We start from the raw sequence: 18,029 nt of genomic DNA on the forward strand, positions 1-18,029 counted from the left end.
CTAAAACCATATGGACATCTCTCCTTCATCTCACTCTCCTTGCTGCAGTTGGGGCATTTGTTCATCCTCCTCTGAGGCATCTCTCTGGTGAGGCTGGTATCCACTACTCTCTACTGTGGGGCTGAGACACACTTTTTGGTGGGGCTGGTACCAAACATTATTTTTCCACTTAAAGGAGAAATCATTATGACCACCTTACTGTGCTTTTCCCCTGCCCAATAATCTCTTCCATTTGAATGGTCAAGCCTCACCAAGCCGGTACTTAGGCAATTCTCAATCTGTGCCTACCATTGGTTAATCTGCATGAATTCCCCCTCTTGAGTTACATCCTAATATTGCTAGTGCTTGCAGGATATCCCATCCCTTGCCAAGCCAGCATATAAACAGACTGTAGAACTAACTTATTGCTGCGGTGCCCCTTATGGAACATGGACCACTACTTTTAGTGTGAATACATTCTCACCAAGCCGGGTGGCTCACTGCCCTCGCATCTTCGATTGGCTACTCAAAATATGTTGCTTACACAGACAGGAAAAAGAGCTACATCACAGTTTACAGTGTAAGCAGTAAATGAACAAGAAACTTGCAGAGCCCCTAAATGTCTCTAGTGTATGTTCCCTTGCAGTACTTCCTGGCTTGCCTAAACGGCACTGTGTGATCCCACTACCTCCACCAAATGTCTTAATTCTCAGAATTACACGCCAATGACTCCCACACCAAAGCAATACTTACTGTGCTATCTTTCATCCTAACATTTGCCCAATACCGTGAACGCGGGAAAGTATTTTTTAATCCAGGCAAATATCTATAGTATTGGCACTGGTTCACATGCTCATGGATTTTGGGTTCAGGGAGGAAGATATTTCTGAATTAGAAGCCCTTACCTCCCAAGGGCTGGACAGGGACTAAGGCACTGCCCATCTCACTCCTGGACCCCCTGCCTATAATGGCTTTGCAATGTATGCAGATTAGAAGCTTTCACAATGGATCTCAACAAAGGAGCCTAATTACTGGTGATGAAGCTGTGGTAAACCTGTATAAACCCTGAGTTGCAAATAACAAAAAATAAATATGTACATCTCCTTTCTCACTCCAGCACAGTTAGTCACCCCCTCCTCTTTGGGAGGCTTGAGCCTTATCCTTTGGACTAGTACACATTCTTACTGTGCTTTCTCTGATCCTCCTGGCACTCTCACTTGAATTTGCTCATACTCTGAAACCTTCACCTTTGGATACACTCTCAGCCTTGTTTGGTAGATCTGACACTCTTACTAGTGTCCTCTTGCAGCCTCTTCACTCACCCCTTGGGCTATAACATCCTCAATGGTGTCCTCTCTTCCCCTCTGGGTAATATTAAATACCGCAACAACCCTCTCCATAGAGTCTTGTTACATGCTCTCCCCTCTCTAGACATGGGGACCTGTCTAGAGAGGGGAGCCACTATTAATTGGCTCCACACTGCTGTGGCTGCATTCCTCACAATGTGATTCCCCCCCCCCCTCTTTTTTTTACTCTAAGGAACTTTATTTAATTACCATTATGGAGACAAATTCAACTTCTTGTGGCTCTTTAAACTTGGGGCCTCCTTCCCTTCTTAATATGCAGCCACACACTGATGTAATTTCTCCCTCAAATCAGTCCCATTTCACTCATATTCTCTCAGTTATGATGTACTTTGGCCCGTCATGGGAGCAGGCCACAGACGTACTCCCAAAATTGCTGGTGGATCTTCATATCAGCCTTATGCTGCTAAGCAGCTGTTCCTGGTGTGCTCCTCTGGGTCCTAGTGCTGGGGCCATACATTCAGTTACTGAGAGGTGTGAATAACAATGCCAGAGGGGGTGTTACATATATACATATATGGGGAAACATAATTCAGCTACATTTAGAATAAAGCCCGGTGGGCTTAACAGTTATCTCAGCAGGGTGGTATCCCTCTCTTCTTGCCCATGGGAATAACTGGGGTAAGATATATCCCCACAGTCCATACACTTGGGGCAGGAGGTGTAGCAATAATTAGGCAAATTTAATTTTTTTGCCTCATACATCCCACACTTTTTATCCTTGTGTCCCAGTGGCTCTTAATTGCTCCGGATGGTCTTCACCTGCTGATGTCGCTGTGCTGGCATGCATGTTAGGAAAAACTAAAATGGCTAAGTGGCAGAGAAACGGGTAAACCACTTGGTGTCCTGTGGCAATGTCTAATACATAGTTGGGGCTGCCTCTGGGCTAAGATTTGAAATCCTAAACTTCGTCTCCCATGGCCAGCAGAAATGGGTCTCACAAACACCAGAGAACCTTAAAAGCTCAGCAGGGGCATATACTTGTTTTCTTCTTCCGCCTTCCCAACTCCAAATTTACAAGTTAAAGCTGACAAGCGGGGAAAAAAAATGCAGCTCAAGTGATCATATGGCAGCCCAATCCACAGGCTTGGGCTGCCATATGCCAGGACAGAGTTGGGGCCTCTGGGTGTCTGTCCTCCGGTTGATCAATCTGATCCACTAGTGATTGGAACTTTGGCTCTTCTGGCAGGTCATTTGTGGCAGATGTAGCTTCAGGATCATTGGTTCCATCATCTCTTGGGCAAAGCTCAAAGGAAAAGGATCACAGTATATGATTAGCCCCCTGTCAAGAATTGGTGGGATAATATTCGCTTGCCTCATTTCGCAATCTCAAATGAGGCAGAGCTAGTCGGAGGTCAGGATATGTGGCATTAGTAGGATCCCACATCAACAGATCATGGGTGGTATCTTCTCCTGGGTAATCCCATTCTTGGAATTTGTTCTTGAGTCCAGCTGGCAGAGAGTACTCCAAAGCTGACATTTAGACACATAATGGCTTTTCTACAACTATTTGTAATAAACTTTTATTATGTTTCCGATGTCTTCTCCCTCCTTAGGGGAATTGTTCCTACATGGATTGTAACCTGTAAGGTCCATTGAGACAGTATTGCACACCACTGATTTAAATGCATTAGCTGAGCAGCGAAGTGTCCCTGCAAATGGTTTAAACCAGGCCTGTCCAACCTGCGGCCCTCCAGGTGTTGTGAAACTACAAGTCCCAGCATGCCCTTCCAGCTATCAACTGGTTGTCTACCGGCAAGGCATGCTGAAGCTTGTAGTTTCACAACACCTGGAGGGCCGCAGGTTGGACAGGCCTGGTTTAAACTATGGCTAAATAAAAATGTTTTGCCAACTACAAAAAACAAGTATCGTAAAAACAGAACACTAAAAATATAAAGGTCTCTGGGATGTTCATGTGCTGGGCAATTTATTTTGTGTTCATGACAAAAATCCTAGAGCCCATCTGTCAGTCATAATTGTCCCACATTGCTATTTGCACAGCTGGATCTCACCTAGATGTATGCAGCCAACCACTAGTTAAGATTTTAACAATGCTATTTAAAGGATAGAGAAAACCTTGCACTTTGTCTTCTCTTTAACTACTTGTTAGAGGTGCATATTCTCAAAGCTTCCCTTCAAAATCATGCATTAAGTACTTAATGAGCATTCCCATAGGACTCCATTATATTTTACAGAAAATGACCACTTTACAATGATGCAGGCAGCATCAAAATTGATGCAAAGCAACGAAAAGTAAAAACTTGTCAGAAAGTGTGTGTTTAAAAGTCCATTTGCTTACATTACATTATGGGCTATCAGTGTCAAAGCACATTTACTAGGCTTTAAGAAAGTGCTCCAACTCTATGGATATACACATACTATATGAATAATTTAATCAGAAGCCAATTGACGTACCGGTATGTCTTTGGAATGTGGGAGGAAATCAGAGCAAACTCATGCAAACATGAGAAGAACATAGAAACTTAACACAGATAGCACCAAAGTGAAAATCGAACCACTGTAAGACAGCACTGCTAACTACTGCACCACCCAATAATAAATTTGCTTACAGATGCTGAATTTGATCCAAAATTAGTCAAACTAATAAGGGTGTTTTAGCAAGATATAGGGGCTTTTCATATTAACAAGCATCAATAAGCATGATTTTTTTTAAATTGCCATTTACTGTAGAGATAATCTGTTAACATCGACAATTTATCAATAAAATGTCGCAGAGGCAGCAGATTGTCCATATAACAATATAGGCCTGGAGCAGAAAAGGGTTAACTTATCTCTTTGCTGGGCCAGTTTCATGAGATATGCACATATATGATCTGGCTAGCTAGTTCACACATGAGCAGTGGAAGTAAAAGCACAGAGATGGGCTTTTAGTAAGACATAAAAAAAAATCAATTAAATTCTTAAAAACAATATAAAATATTGACCATTAAAAAAATGCTTCATTCAGAGAATAATAGGCTTCCTATGAGGCTGTCAATGGTGAATTGTTTTCTCTGCCAATTTTACTTTCCTTCCCTAGATACATATATGACGCATTACAATTTGGACAACTGAACTTAAATTCTGTTTTTCCTGCACTTTTAATTCACAGACGTTATGGTGCTAAAATTGCAAATACCAATTGATCATTTTTATTTTAAAATTAAGGGCGGTTTCAATTCAGTATACAGAATATTATTTTAGATTGAACATTGGATCAGCTCACAAAATGCCAGAAGGGCTTCATACCTCAGTGATTTCACTGGTTATTAGTGAACTGAGGCTGCATTTTCATGAATATTGGCTCACCCACAAAAAGGCTAACAACACTGTGTGTAGGCGACAGGTGCACTTTAATAAAAAATAAAAAAAATTGATTGATAACGTATAGTACCATTTGCTATTAGACTATGACCCATCAAGGTACTGTTCTATTGAAGTTTGTGTATAATAAACATTTACATGTTACTTTAGTTGGGCAAAATGGCAACTCTGCCCGACCTCTGCCATAAAAAAATCCCTGAAAATAAATAATACTTTAAAATCCTAGAGTATTTTCTCTAAACAAACTATAAATTATAACTGATTTGATGCACAGCTAGCAAAATTCCCAATGCGTTTGTACTACTGAAGAAACAGTAGTGTCAAATGTCTGCAGTTACAAAGAGGACAGTTGGAAAAAAATTTAAAAAATAGACACCAACAAAAAAGACCTTTTTCTACCGTTACATACTCAGAGAAATCCCAGAAAATTACTTACGCTGGAAAGTATTCATCTAGCTCTCAAAGGAAAAGAAATACCAAATATGTATACTTTAAATAAAGTTCTTAGGGAGTTTGAGGGATGTGTTGCATTATATTTCCAGTTTTTACTTTTATATTTCAGTTTTTTTACACCTTTGTTAGACCTTTTTAATTCATGAGATACTCTAGTAGAAATATATCTTATAATACAGGGAACATACCCCACATTTCTTTATTTAACTTTAATTAACTAAACTAAAGTTAATGAATCGTTTGTTAGATGATACCACAGTGCTGAAGTATCATATCTGACCTCAGTGTCCCTGCCACGGTAGTTGGGTATTGTCTTATGTGGCTTTAGCCCTAACCAGAGGACAAAAGCATATGAATGGACTTAAATGTTCTAACATGGGAAATGCAAGGTGTTCTGGAGTTTGTGACTTGCTAGGGATTACAGTTCCTGCTGGATCGACACACTGAGAGTGGAAGCGTGTGTTCCAACTGAGGTGAAAGCACAAGTGTTGCCCGTCCATAGGTTCTTGCTGTCAGCATGGGCCCTTCACTTCACCAAAGAGGAAAAGCCCCTTTATTTCTGAAACCCACGGCCATAAGGCTCAGATGAGGCAAGGCTCTTCAGACTAGTATTGCTGCAAGGCTGAAGAGGAATTTTTACACTTGTTTACTCTGAGATTTGCACAAGCCTCTCCCATAGATTCAGTATTTTTGGTTACACCTTTGTAGAGCCTCCGAGGGGGAATACATCACTTCCCCTAGGTCTGTGGGGCAGAGCTTATACGACAATGTGCAAAGTGACTTACAATGAATAAGATAATAATTAAGCGCAGAAATAGACAGCCCAAGCCTTTGGCTGGGATTATAAAAATGTTTATGTTAAACCAGAAGGACATGGCAAATTAAGTTAAAACAGTGGAGGAAATACAGCTGTTGTGGTGGGGGCAGGTGTGCTGCTCCGGGGGCCCAGAGATGGACACATTCCCAGATGAGCAGAGCAGGGGGCTTGCTGGAGGACAAGCTGCATTGCCAGGAACCCCTTCCAAATTTTGCGAAGGGGCCCGGGAATATGAAGATGTTTACTCACCGTAAAATTGATTTCTCTTACTCCAAGTTTTAGCCCGGGGGGCAAAACTAGACTCAGCAGCCATTTTTAAATGAAGAAAAATTCTGGTAGCGAATGCCCCCCTGCCCCCCAGGCCAGCCTGCCCCTGTGGGACTAGGAGTTTAGGCACTCATCAACTTGTTTGTTCCTTACACTTCTACTCTATTATGCCCCTCCTCTCCAGCTCAGACCTCAGGTTTGTATAACCAAGTCAGGAAGAAAGGAGAAGCAATACAGAAAATAGCATAAAAAACCGCACTACGTTTAGAGCAAGGATCCTCCAATGAAGTATGACTGAAGATACCGTGATCCTATAAACCGACGCTGAAATTGATGTAGAGCATTGGGAGCTGCATCTTGCAGGAACCTAGGCGGAGTCCCTTATCAGAGCCAGCTTGCTAAAAAAAACAACTTTAGGGAGCCAGCACTGGGACGAGTGAAAGCCCTGGGACTCACACCAAGCGCTGTACTGGCCACAGAGGTAGGCGGAAGGGAGGTGTCACCTCCAGCCGCCAATGTCTGAGAACTGTGCTCTGCGAGGTAAATGAAGGGCCCCAGGACAGCTGGAAGCCACACTCCTAGAGAGCTCTTTACCCATTAGATCCTGGGACTTGGAAGCGACAGGTACACCAGACCAAAGTTTCAGAGAACATCCTGGCATCGGAAAATTTCACTTAAGGGTCTCTAGATTATGAACAGTAAAGGCGGGACCCGAGAAATAAGTATGGACGCCCTGGGGACTAACCATAAAATATATAGTGATGTTTTCTCTGCGCGGTCTATCCACAAAGCTGCCTTTCCTCTTAAAATGCACAATCCCCAATTTATGCAGAAATAGTAGTCTAAATAAAAAATATTAAGAGAAATGGGCGCTACCGGATATCACATAGGAAAACACAATAAAACCAAAACTGTCCTGCTCTAGACTATGGAATGATCTTACAATGTCTAAAACATAGAATCCAAAACACATAAAGCAATAAACAACAAGAAACCAATTCCAATCGTAATACTCAAGAAAGTCTATAAAGTTCAATAACTGTGTATATTCATACTTCTTTGTTGCTCCAAATCTTTTATGGTCGCTGGTCAGATGAATGAGCTAGAGTCAGTTAGAAATCAAGCATATCACTGAACAGATGTATTCTTGTTCACTTTGTATCCGGAACACCAGATTCCACTCCACCGTTATATAAACATGGGAGAAAAACAGTACTACATAGTGTAAAATCATTTTTCAATTTATTTCAAACATATAAAAAAACTAAAAGACGTTTCTTGTACAGGAAAAACTTCATGCATACATTCTTGATATAAAAAACTCCTGCACCGAGGGTGGGTGGCCTCTTACCCTTTAGCTGAAAACGATAAGCATGATGTCAAATACAGATCAGCACGGAGTATCCCGGGTAGAACTCCCGCAACTATCGCTTCCTAAAAGGGGGCAAGGTCCTCACACCAACAGAGTCCCGGTCGGAGCGTCTGACGTCACTTACTTCCGACGCGTTTCGATTCAATAATCTTTATCCAGGATGCCTGAGCACCTTAGCCATCCATTCTAGCTGTACATACACATACAAAAAACAGCGCTGTGGATTGAGAAGTATTCAAAGAAAAATAGGTTCAGAGGATTCCAAGATTACTATATGAAAAGGATAGGTCTCAAAATTAAAAAACACATTTAATCAGTGATTAAATAAATACATCAAAATAAAACATAAAATGTAAAATATAAAACACAATAGAAAGAATAAAAAATATCATAAAAACAACTGATATAATATAATGGTGACGTGTGAAAAGAATCCAGTCTAAATTCCAGCACTATAGATCAAACAGGGTCAAACACAATCCAAAACGAAACTGCTACAGAAATAGTCTCCTGAGGAATCCACATATAGCCCCACTTAAGATGTGAAAGTGCTTAGTACTAGATCCGATTAGAATGACCAAAGAGACAGAGTTCTTGTCCGTAGTTGAAATCCAACAATAAACTTTCTAGATTATAGTATCTTGGAATATTCCTTATTAAGACAACCTTTTAGAGTCCCGATGAGAAAGGAAAAAAACTTCTTACCGGTTTAAAATGATCAACAACCCTCCAGAGGGATGGAACCTGTATATTAGTCCATGGTATCGCGGACAATCACCCGTAGACCAGCCACAATCTGGTGTATCTATGTCTGGTAGACAACAGGGAAAGAAAATTGGTTCCGCCTGTAATGAAGGGCTTGTCAAAGGATGAAGTCTGAAGCCAGCGTCCGCTCACTCACAGGTGACGCGTTTCGTTTCACAACACCAAGACTTTCTTAAAGCTGGTTAATTAGAGAACAGACCATATTTAAAGGCTGAAATAAATCACAAACTGGGTAATTAATTAAGCTCCAATTAATTATCCGACAGCTCCAATTGTGAAACTGGCAGACTCAGCGTTACAAGTACCATAGCCATAAACAGAATGAAAAATATATTAACACATGATAATCTAATAAATCATAAGATACCTTGTTTTCTAATAATCCAATTAATATTGGCCAGTGTGAATCACAAAACATAATCCTATTCAATAATTACAAAATAAATTAGAATGCCAATTGATTAATCCAACCTTTTAGCTTCCCTGGGCCACATTGGCAGACGACGAGTTGGTTTGGGCCGCACATAAGATACACTAACAATAACGGTAGCTGATCATCCAAAAAAACATAGAAAACATAGTTAACATATATATATATATATATATATATATATATATATATATATATGAGAAAAAAAGTGATATAGATATCACTTTTTTTTAAAATCCCCCTATACTTACCTTTCAATTGCCCTGTTCAAAAAATCCTCTCTAGTTATTATACTATAATCACTTTTTGTATTGTTTCGATGCAATATCATTTAAGCCAGGCATTGTATATCAGGGTGCCCTGACCAGGCCTGCGGTACCTGACATATACACCACTGTGACCCTAAATTGTGACCTGTTTTGATAATTACACCACTATGTTAGTTTAAGGTTAACAACATATAATGGGCCCATTAGTAATACAAGTAGAAGTATGTAGCAGGGAGATAAGGTCCATGATGCTCCAGGACCAGGTGACTTTTATTCACTGGTCAGCGTACCTTGAAATAATAAAAAAAATCCCCCTTAACTTACCTTTTTAATCGGCTTGTTCTCCTGTCCTCTTCTCTTCTTTTCTCCAATTCTCTGCTGCTGATTGTTCTTCTCGCGCGGGTGAATCCTTCGTGCTGCGCTCCACAATGGATGTTGGGCGTGATGACATCATGCCCAACATTCACTGCGAGCGCCGCACGTAGGAGGAGACAAGGGAGGGAGCCGGAGTACAAGCTGACGTGACCGCAAGGTAAGTAGTTTCTTTTCTTTCTTTTTTTTGCAGGATTTTTTTTTTGCCATTAAGAGCGCTGCCCCCTTGCCACAACCAAAACTCCTTCTGGGCCACATTTACAGGCATGCTGGGCCTGTAAGGGAGGGAGCCGGAGTACAAGCTGACGTGACCACAAGGTAAGTAGTTTCTTTTCTTTCTTTTTTTTGCAGGATTTTTTTTTTGCCATTAAGAGCGCTGCCCCCTTGCCACAACCAAAACTCCTTCTGGGCCACATTTACAGGCGTGCTGGGCCGCATGTGGCCCGCTGGCCGCGTGTTGGACAACCATGTTCTAGAGTAATCTCAAACTTCCTCATTAAACCAAATCCATCCCAGAAGAATGTATTAATTACAAAGTGATATGCATATATACAAGTATTCTCAGTATCATATTACTTAATATATCTTAAGTAAAACACTATTATATTAAATTGACATAGTCATTTTAAAAAATACACCATAACATATAGATACTTAAACATTGGGAATCACAATAAGGAATAAATTGTATAGACAGATATAAATATAGTGTGCCCCACTAATCAAAAATAATGTATCATCAACAATCAACCCACAACTAAACAACCTGGAGACAAAAATAGAATCAACCACTAAAAAATAATAAAATAAAAACATTCTAGACAATTACTTTTATTAAAGTAATTTTATCATTTTCCAATAAGCATTGTCTAAGCGATTTCTTGTGTTTCCAAAGAACAAACAATTTATTTAGCAGATGCAAAAGTTTTAGCAACTCAATACATAATTATAATACAGTACAGCCGATACCAAAGATACATACATACCGCTGCGCCCGCCTACGCTAGCTGCGCTCCGCTGGTACCAGCAACAGTACTTCACTCCAGAATACTGTGGTCAGAGAATGACTGCAGCTGGTCCCAGCAAAGCTGTATTATATACACTCAGTGTTACAGAGAAAACAATACAGATGATGTGGCTTGCTTCTATAAGTCCAGGCTTCAGGAGGGTCCAGTGTAAACAGGTCATAGGCCAGTTTAAACAACCCTCTCCAAGGGTGAGGGTCAACATTCCAGATGATTCTCCCACCCAGAAACCAGTTTAAGCTAGTCTATTCACAATACACAGTCAGTAACATTTTAAACATTTATTCCATATCGCTAACTAGAGTATGCAATGTGCGATCCCTTCGACGAATGAACCGGACAACTGTGGATGAATAGGGGATTAAAATGACACTAAACATGGCATGTTTTCTTGTAACCTGAACCCTAAATATCACTAAAGTGTACATAGAACCTTAATATATAAACAACTATAAACTAAATACCATCTGCTCATAAATCACTGTGGAATGGAACCCTTATAAATATGAAATATATAAATAAATGAATGTGAGAGTATGAGTTTATGCGTGCGTATTTTATCGTGCGATCGCACCGTGCATGTGTTACGTGCATACTGATCACAATCGCACGGTAAAACAATATTAACGAATATACTTTAGTTCATCCAATTATACGACTTCAACACTTTAATTCAAACAATTATGGTCCAAGGCCTCATTGAGCTCCATTGGGCACAAAGTGCCAAGTTTCAGGATCCAAGAGGATTGACTAAAACATAATTTGGTGACTATATCACCCCTCCCTACTGTATAAGCTATAAATTCTACTCTTATTAATGTTAATCCATCAGGATTCCCATCATTTACATCTGAAAAATGCCTTGGTACACTATGTACCCCTATGTATTTAGTATATTTCTCTTGTGCTCCCGAGAGCAGGCTTTTAAAGGTCTAGAGGTTCTGCCCATGTATTGCAATTTGCAAATGCACTCAAATACGTAAACCACATAGGTAGTATCCAAACTAATAAAACCTTTTATCGGGATCTCTGTCTCCAATGAACTAGATATGACCCCTTTTGATTTATTCACCATATGTTTGGATGTAATACAAATAGACTTCGTATAGCAGAAGCACCTATTGGGTCTCATAGGAATCCTTTTTAGATTTTAACATACTCGGAGCTGGAATCCTTTTTAATTCCATATTTTTCTTAAATATAACAAATTCCTGTGTTAAATCCTTACCCCCATTTCAAATAATAAAAAGGCCATCAATAAAACGGCTGTACAGGACCAGGTTTGTGCAGAAGGGACCATTCCAAATGTATTGATCTTCAAATTGACTCATGTACAGATTGGCAAAACTCGGCACGAACCTAGTGCCCATCGTCGTTCCTGACCTGTAAATAATAATTATTTTCAAAGAAAAAATAATTGTGTGACAAAATAAATAAGATAGCTTTAAGAAAAAAGTCATGCCTGCCACCTGAAATATTTGCATCAGTTTTGGTAGCTTTTATTTCTTCTTCATGGGGAATATTATTATATAATGCCTGGACATCAAGTGTCAGCAATCCATAACCTTCATTCCCCTTAATTGTTTCCAATAGTTTAATTATATGCAAAGTATCTTTAATATATGACTTTAGACGGGAGACGTGACCTTGTAAACAATAATAAAAAAATGAAGATAAATTAGGAGTCAAAGATCCCACATCTAAAATAATAGGACGTCCAGGAGGTGAAACGAAAGATTTGTGTATTTTAGGAAGGTGATAGAAAACGGGGACAACTGGGTGCTGTGTATAAAAAATGAAATTCCTCCCTGGATATCACCACCTCTTTGTCAAGAAGTCCTTTAAGTTCTAATTAAAATTTCTGAGTTGGATCACTCTTCAATGGTTGGTAGAATAGAATATTCCGCAATTGAGTCAAGGCCTCATCCATATAGGCATCCCTATCCATTACAACTAGCCCTCCCCCCTTATCAGGCTGTTTAATAACTACTGATGAATTGAGTTGCAATTTCCTCATAGCCTTTCTTTCTTCTTAACACAAATTATGTGTACCCCAAATCAAGGAATCACCCCCATTCGTATAGTTTCTACCAAAAGACTTGGTGCTGCCACCATGTTTATTTGTCTGAGCACTTTTAACAGTTGCTGCTATCAACCTTTGAAAAGAACCACACAATCGTTTTCATACACATAAAAGACTTCATATAAAACCAAAAAAGTGTCCAGCGCCACTGCCTGTATTCAGAAAACAAAATTCCATAGACATATTCTACTGAGTATTAAAATGTGTACATATTTAATTCTTCTATTATTAATTAAAAAAACAGAAATGCATAAACAAAGCAATATACTTGGAAAAATTGTACTTATATTTGGTTAAATGATGGATAGTTCTTTTTCAAAGATCCTTGAAAAAGACCTATTTTGTGAGGTTGAAACGCGTTGGTTGAAAGGGCTGTGAAGTCTGGAATAGGAAGGACCTCACTAATACCATCTAAAGGACCAGAGACTGCACAGTAATCCTGGGGATTCTTTAAAATCATTCTCTTATCTATCTCTATCTGGTAGGGATCCTTATACTGCACCATGTTCCAGTTTTCTTCATTTTAATATTTTCTATATATCTAGACTCTATGTGCAATAAATGTATTTTTCAGTTTTTAAACAGTATCACGCTAGATCCGATTTTATCTTTTACTTTCCTATATATTCACACTTCGTTATTGGACCTGGGAGGAACATCTATTAACACCTTAAAAGGAAAGACAAGACATCAAGCATTCTGATAGACACCTGTCATTAATTTTCCTCTAGTAAGCATTATCACATAAGGGGATTTGTGAAGGACCAATCAGCTCTCTACACTGTGTTTCACTTATTTTATCACTGAAGGCAACTTTCAAATCGCTTGTACAGTAAGTGGATTTCTAAAGGAGAGACACTGGATTGATCCACAACAATTATTTTGTCAACACATTTTTCTCACATGTGTATGATTATATGGTTCAAAAAATATCACACTATGTTGTATTTTTAACTTTTTTCCGCATGTTATATCACAATGAATTTCACATGTAGGAGAAGATCTTAAGGCAGAGATATAGAGATTCATCCTTTAACCAAATATAAGTACAATTTTCCAAGTATATTTTCTTGTAATACACTACTGTTTTTTTTATTAATAGAGGAATTACATATGTACACATTTTGATACTCACTATAATATGTGCATGTCATTTTGTTTTCTGCATGTGAATACAGGCAGTGGCGCTGGACATTTTGATTATCTATGAAGTCTTTAAATATGGGCTGTTCTCTAATTAGGACCAGTTTTGAGAAAGTCTTGGTGTTTTGAGATGAAATGCGTCAGCTGTGAGTGAGAGAACGCTGGCTCATCTTCTTTCTTTCACAAGTACTTCTTTACAGACATAACCAATTTTTCTTTCCCAGTTGTCTACCATACGCAGATACACGATACATCTGATGGTGACCGCGGATACTCTATGGGTGATATTCCGTGATACCATGGACTAATATACAGGTTCCATTCCTCCGGAGAGTTGATATTTATTTTAAACCAGTAAGAAGTTTTTTTCCTTTATCATTGGGACCCTAAAAGGTTGTCACAATAAGGAATATTACTGGACACTATAATCTGGAAAGTTTGATGTTGGATTTCAACTACAAACAAGAACTCTGTCTCATTGATCATTCTAATGGGATCTAGTACTAAGCACTTACACATCTTAAGTGGGGCTGTATGTGGATTCCTCAGGAGACTATTTATGTAGCAGGTTCGTTTTGGACTGTGTTTTGAACCTGTTCGATCTATGGTGCTGGAATATAGACTGGAATCTTTGTACACGTCACCATTATATTATGCTGTTTTTAAGATATTTTTTATTGTTTCTATTGTGTTTTATATTTTACATTTTATGTTTTATTTTGATTATGTTTATTGTAGTAATTTAATCACCGATTAAATGTGTTTTTAATTTTGAGACCTATACTTTTCATATAGTAATTTTGGAATCCTCTAAACCTATTTTCAATTGAATACTTCTCAATTCTTCGAATGCGTATGCTTGGTTGTTAGCAGGGTGTGCAATTGGCCCTGAAAATTAGCTGCAGGGTGATTGATTTGTTTATCCAACTGTTGGTGTTATTTTTAGTTAATTTATCAGGATTGACAGCTTTTATTAATGTTGAGTCCCTATCCTAATAGCGCCGGAGTAATCCCCATTTGTGGGAAAAGATAGTTATTTGAAATTGAATCCATTCTAGCTGCCAGAATGGGACTCCTGAGCACCTTAGCCAATTCTTCTGGGTGCCGAAATGGGGCTATGAGTACTTTAACCCATCCATTCTGTGTGTTTGAATGGGTCTTCAAATACCTTAACCATACATTCCAGGTTCCGAAATAGGGCTGAGTACCTTCGTTAGCCACTCTGGCTGCCGGAATGGGGCTCTGACTACCTTAGCCAATTCTTCTGGGTTCTGAAATGGGGCTCCGAGTAGTTTAACCATCCATTCCGCATGTTTGAATGGGACTGCAAATACCTTAACCATCCATTCCAGGTGCCAGAATAGGGCTCTGATGTCACACACAAGACCCTCTGATCTCTAACTCGGTCAGAGCCCGATGCGCTTCCCTGGAGGTCCCTTCTGGCGTCATCTCCTTCACTGACCACTGCCGCACGCTCCAGGCGGCTGCCATCTTTGATTTGGGTCTGCACATAGCTTTATTAATTAAAATCTCCTGCCATTGGCTAATGCCTTATTACTGTGAGACTATTTAAAAGCACCTGTTACATCCCAATGGTGCCCGTGCCTGATCTTTGAGTCTCTCTGCCTGTGCAGACGTGGCTTTCAGCAGCTCCTCTTACTGCAGTGCCTTAGACTATTGTACCTCCTGTGATCCAGACCCAGAGCTTCTCAGCTTACCTGGACCTCCTTGTACTTCTGTCACGACAGTCCATTTCATTCTTTGTGTTTCAACTCCGAGCTTTCTTTGTCCTCCTATTGGTTCAGTATCCATGGACTTCCTCTGCTACCATCTGGCCTCCATTTCATAGGCCTTCCCACCTTACCTGGATATCCTAACATAGCCAGTCTGCGGACTACCACGCTTCTTCCTACTCCTTGTGCTCTGCACCTGGTCTCACTTGGAACCTACTCCGAGAGCCGCGACCTGCAAGCTGGAAAGCCTATACATCCTTGCGGGTGTCCCTGGCAAACACCTTCTGCCTTGTTAGACTCTGTGCCTCCCTGTGGGTGAAGCGAAGCAGAAAACAAAGGTCCTGCAGATCCTTCGAGTACCTTAACCATCAATTCCGGGTACCAGAATTGGGCTGAGTACCTTAGCTAATTATGTCAAGTGTCAGAATGGGACTCTGAGCACCTTAGCTGTCCATTTTGCATGCCGGAATGTGGCTTTCAGTACATTTGCCATCCATTCCAGTTGCTGGAATAGACTCGGAGCACCTTAATCATCCATTCTGGATGCTGAAATAGGGTTTTATGTATATTAATCATCCATTCTGGATGCCAGAATACAGCTTTGTGTATGCTAACTATCCATTACATCTGACATATGCAGCAAAGTCATTTCAATTAGTGCGGGATGGAACTACTTTTGCAACAAATAACCAATAACAGAAACATATCACTTTTACTTAGTACTACCGGGAGGCATGAGGATATTACAGGGTTGCCAGAACATAAACACAGAAATAAGGTTAAAAATTTACATAGATATGTGCAATGATTAAATACTTAGCAGAGCAAGAGACTATGCAAATGAAGGGGGTCATGCAGAGTTAAACACAAAAAAAGCGTACCTTATGCTTTTAAAAAAATGTATGTTACTTTGGTATACATTCGCCCTGATTCAGAGATGCGTACCGCTCTGCAGAGTAAGCAAATTGCGTGTGTTTTCATTAGAAACACTTAAAGCGTATCTTAATAAGTGTAGGATTCGTTTTTAGCGTAACCTGCTCAATAACCCATAAGATCATTAAATAAATAATAACAATCAAAAGAACGAATAACCCCCTGCAGAAAGCATAAACAGCCCTAATGCTGCTAGCCTAGTTTGCTACTGATAAAATCCCTAGGGGGATCGGGCCCAAAATAAACATTCAGGACCCCCTTTCTAGGTTTAACCAGCCCCATGCTGAAAGCACAGGGGCTCTTCCCACAACCATGTGCAGCAGGTGTGGTGGTAAAAAGTTTAATAAAACATTTTGCCTGTGGTGCACTACAGTTCCCAGCAAGCCTAGGCTATCATTAAGTGTTATGGCATGCTAGCTAAGAGTTTAGGCAGTGGGAAATCCCCCAGTTATAAATAGCCCGGCAGAGATGCTAGGACTTCAACGGCGGCAGGTTTCTGTATGGAGATGTTTGCGACATCTGTGCATTGGTTTTTTTTGTTGTTTTTTACAAGCATATGGATTATTGGTTTAAGAAAAAGGATTCCATTGGATCTATGGGTTGAGGGTAAAGATGCCAGGATGGATCTAGGTGAGTAATATAGAAGGGCAAAGACGGTGGTGTCCAGGTGTGTTTATGTCAAATAAAATTTGACATAAACAAAAGTTAAGGAACCACAAGGGTTTCTCAACTTTTGTTGACATAAACAAACGGTGAGTAACCACAAGGGCCATCATGCCCATGAGGGCATGCTTACACTTATTACCCCACAAACGCTGCATGGGTGAGGGAAGAGCCCTTCTACTTTCAGAATGGGGATGGAGTTGGTTGTCACTATGGTGGGGGGATCCCATGCAGGTTTCCCTGCTATACTGCCACCAGTCCTGGCTGGCAAAGCTTTTTAATGATTTATCTAATGGCCTTACGGGCGGCTGCATAGGATACGATAAAAGTGCATCTTATGTCTGTTAAGTAGGATGCGTTAAAAGTGTATCTTATGAATACATACACAATTTGTGTATTATGCAAAGCAGGACTGATCTCTGACTTTGAAATGGGATGAATATATGCCAAAGTTGTGTATGTTTCAAAGTTGTGTATGTTTTTTTTTTTTAAAGCATAAGATACGCATGATTTTGCATTTTTTGGCACTAAACTGTAGTTGCCACTCTCTTGACCATTCCTCTAGTTCACCTAAATCATCAGTCATTTGTTTTACCCCTCCTGGTGTGTCTACCCTGTATTATAATATTGGTGCTAGTCTTTTCTAATTTTTGAACACTGTGTATCTAATTACATTTTTGGACCGTGTACAGTACAGGAGATATATGCGAGTACTAAACGCATCCTCTCTTTATACATATACACACACACATATATATATATATATATATATATAATGCTTTTTTGTCATAGAACTCACAGAACTGAGTTCCGCCACCTTTTTTCAACGGATTTTCCAAGTTTTAAAAGTAACTTTTGAACATCTGATGTGTGATCCACATGGACTTGAATTGCCCTGTTGAGTGTAGCAGGTCGGTGGCAAAATCATTAAAACGGTGCATGTGTGCTGCTTGTGTGTCGAGTCTGATGCATGCGTACTTGTCCGCGCTGGTTGTGATGGCGCTGTTTCGCTAGTGGCACTACTCAGCTTGTGATTG

Source organism: Mixophyes fleayi, chromosome 6 (assembly GCF_038048845.1).
Source record: "Mixophyes fleayi isolate aMixFle1 chromosome 6, aMixFle1.hap1, whole genome shotgun sequence".
In the NCBI taxonomy this organism is placed as follows: Eukaryota; Metazoa; Chordata; class Amphibia; order Anura; family Limnodynastidae; genus Mixophyes; species Mixophyes fleayi.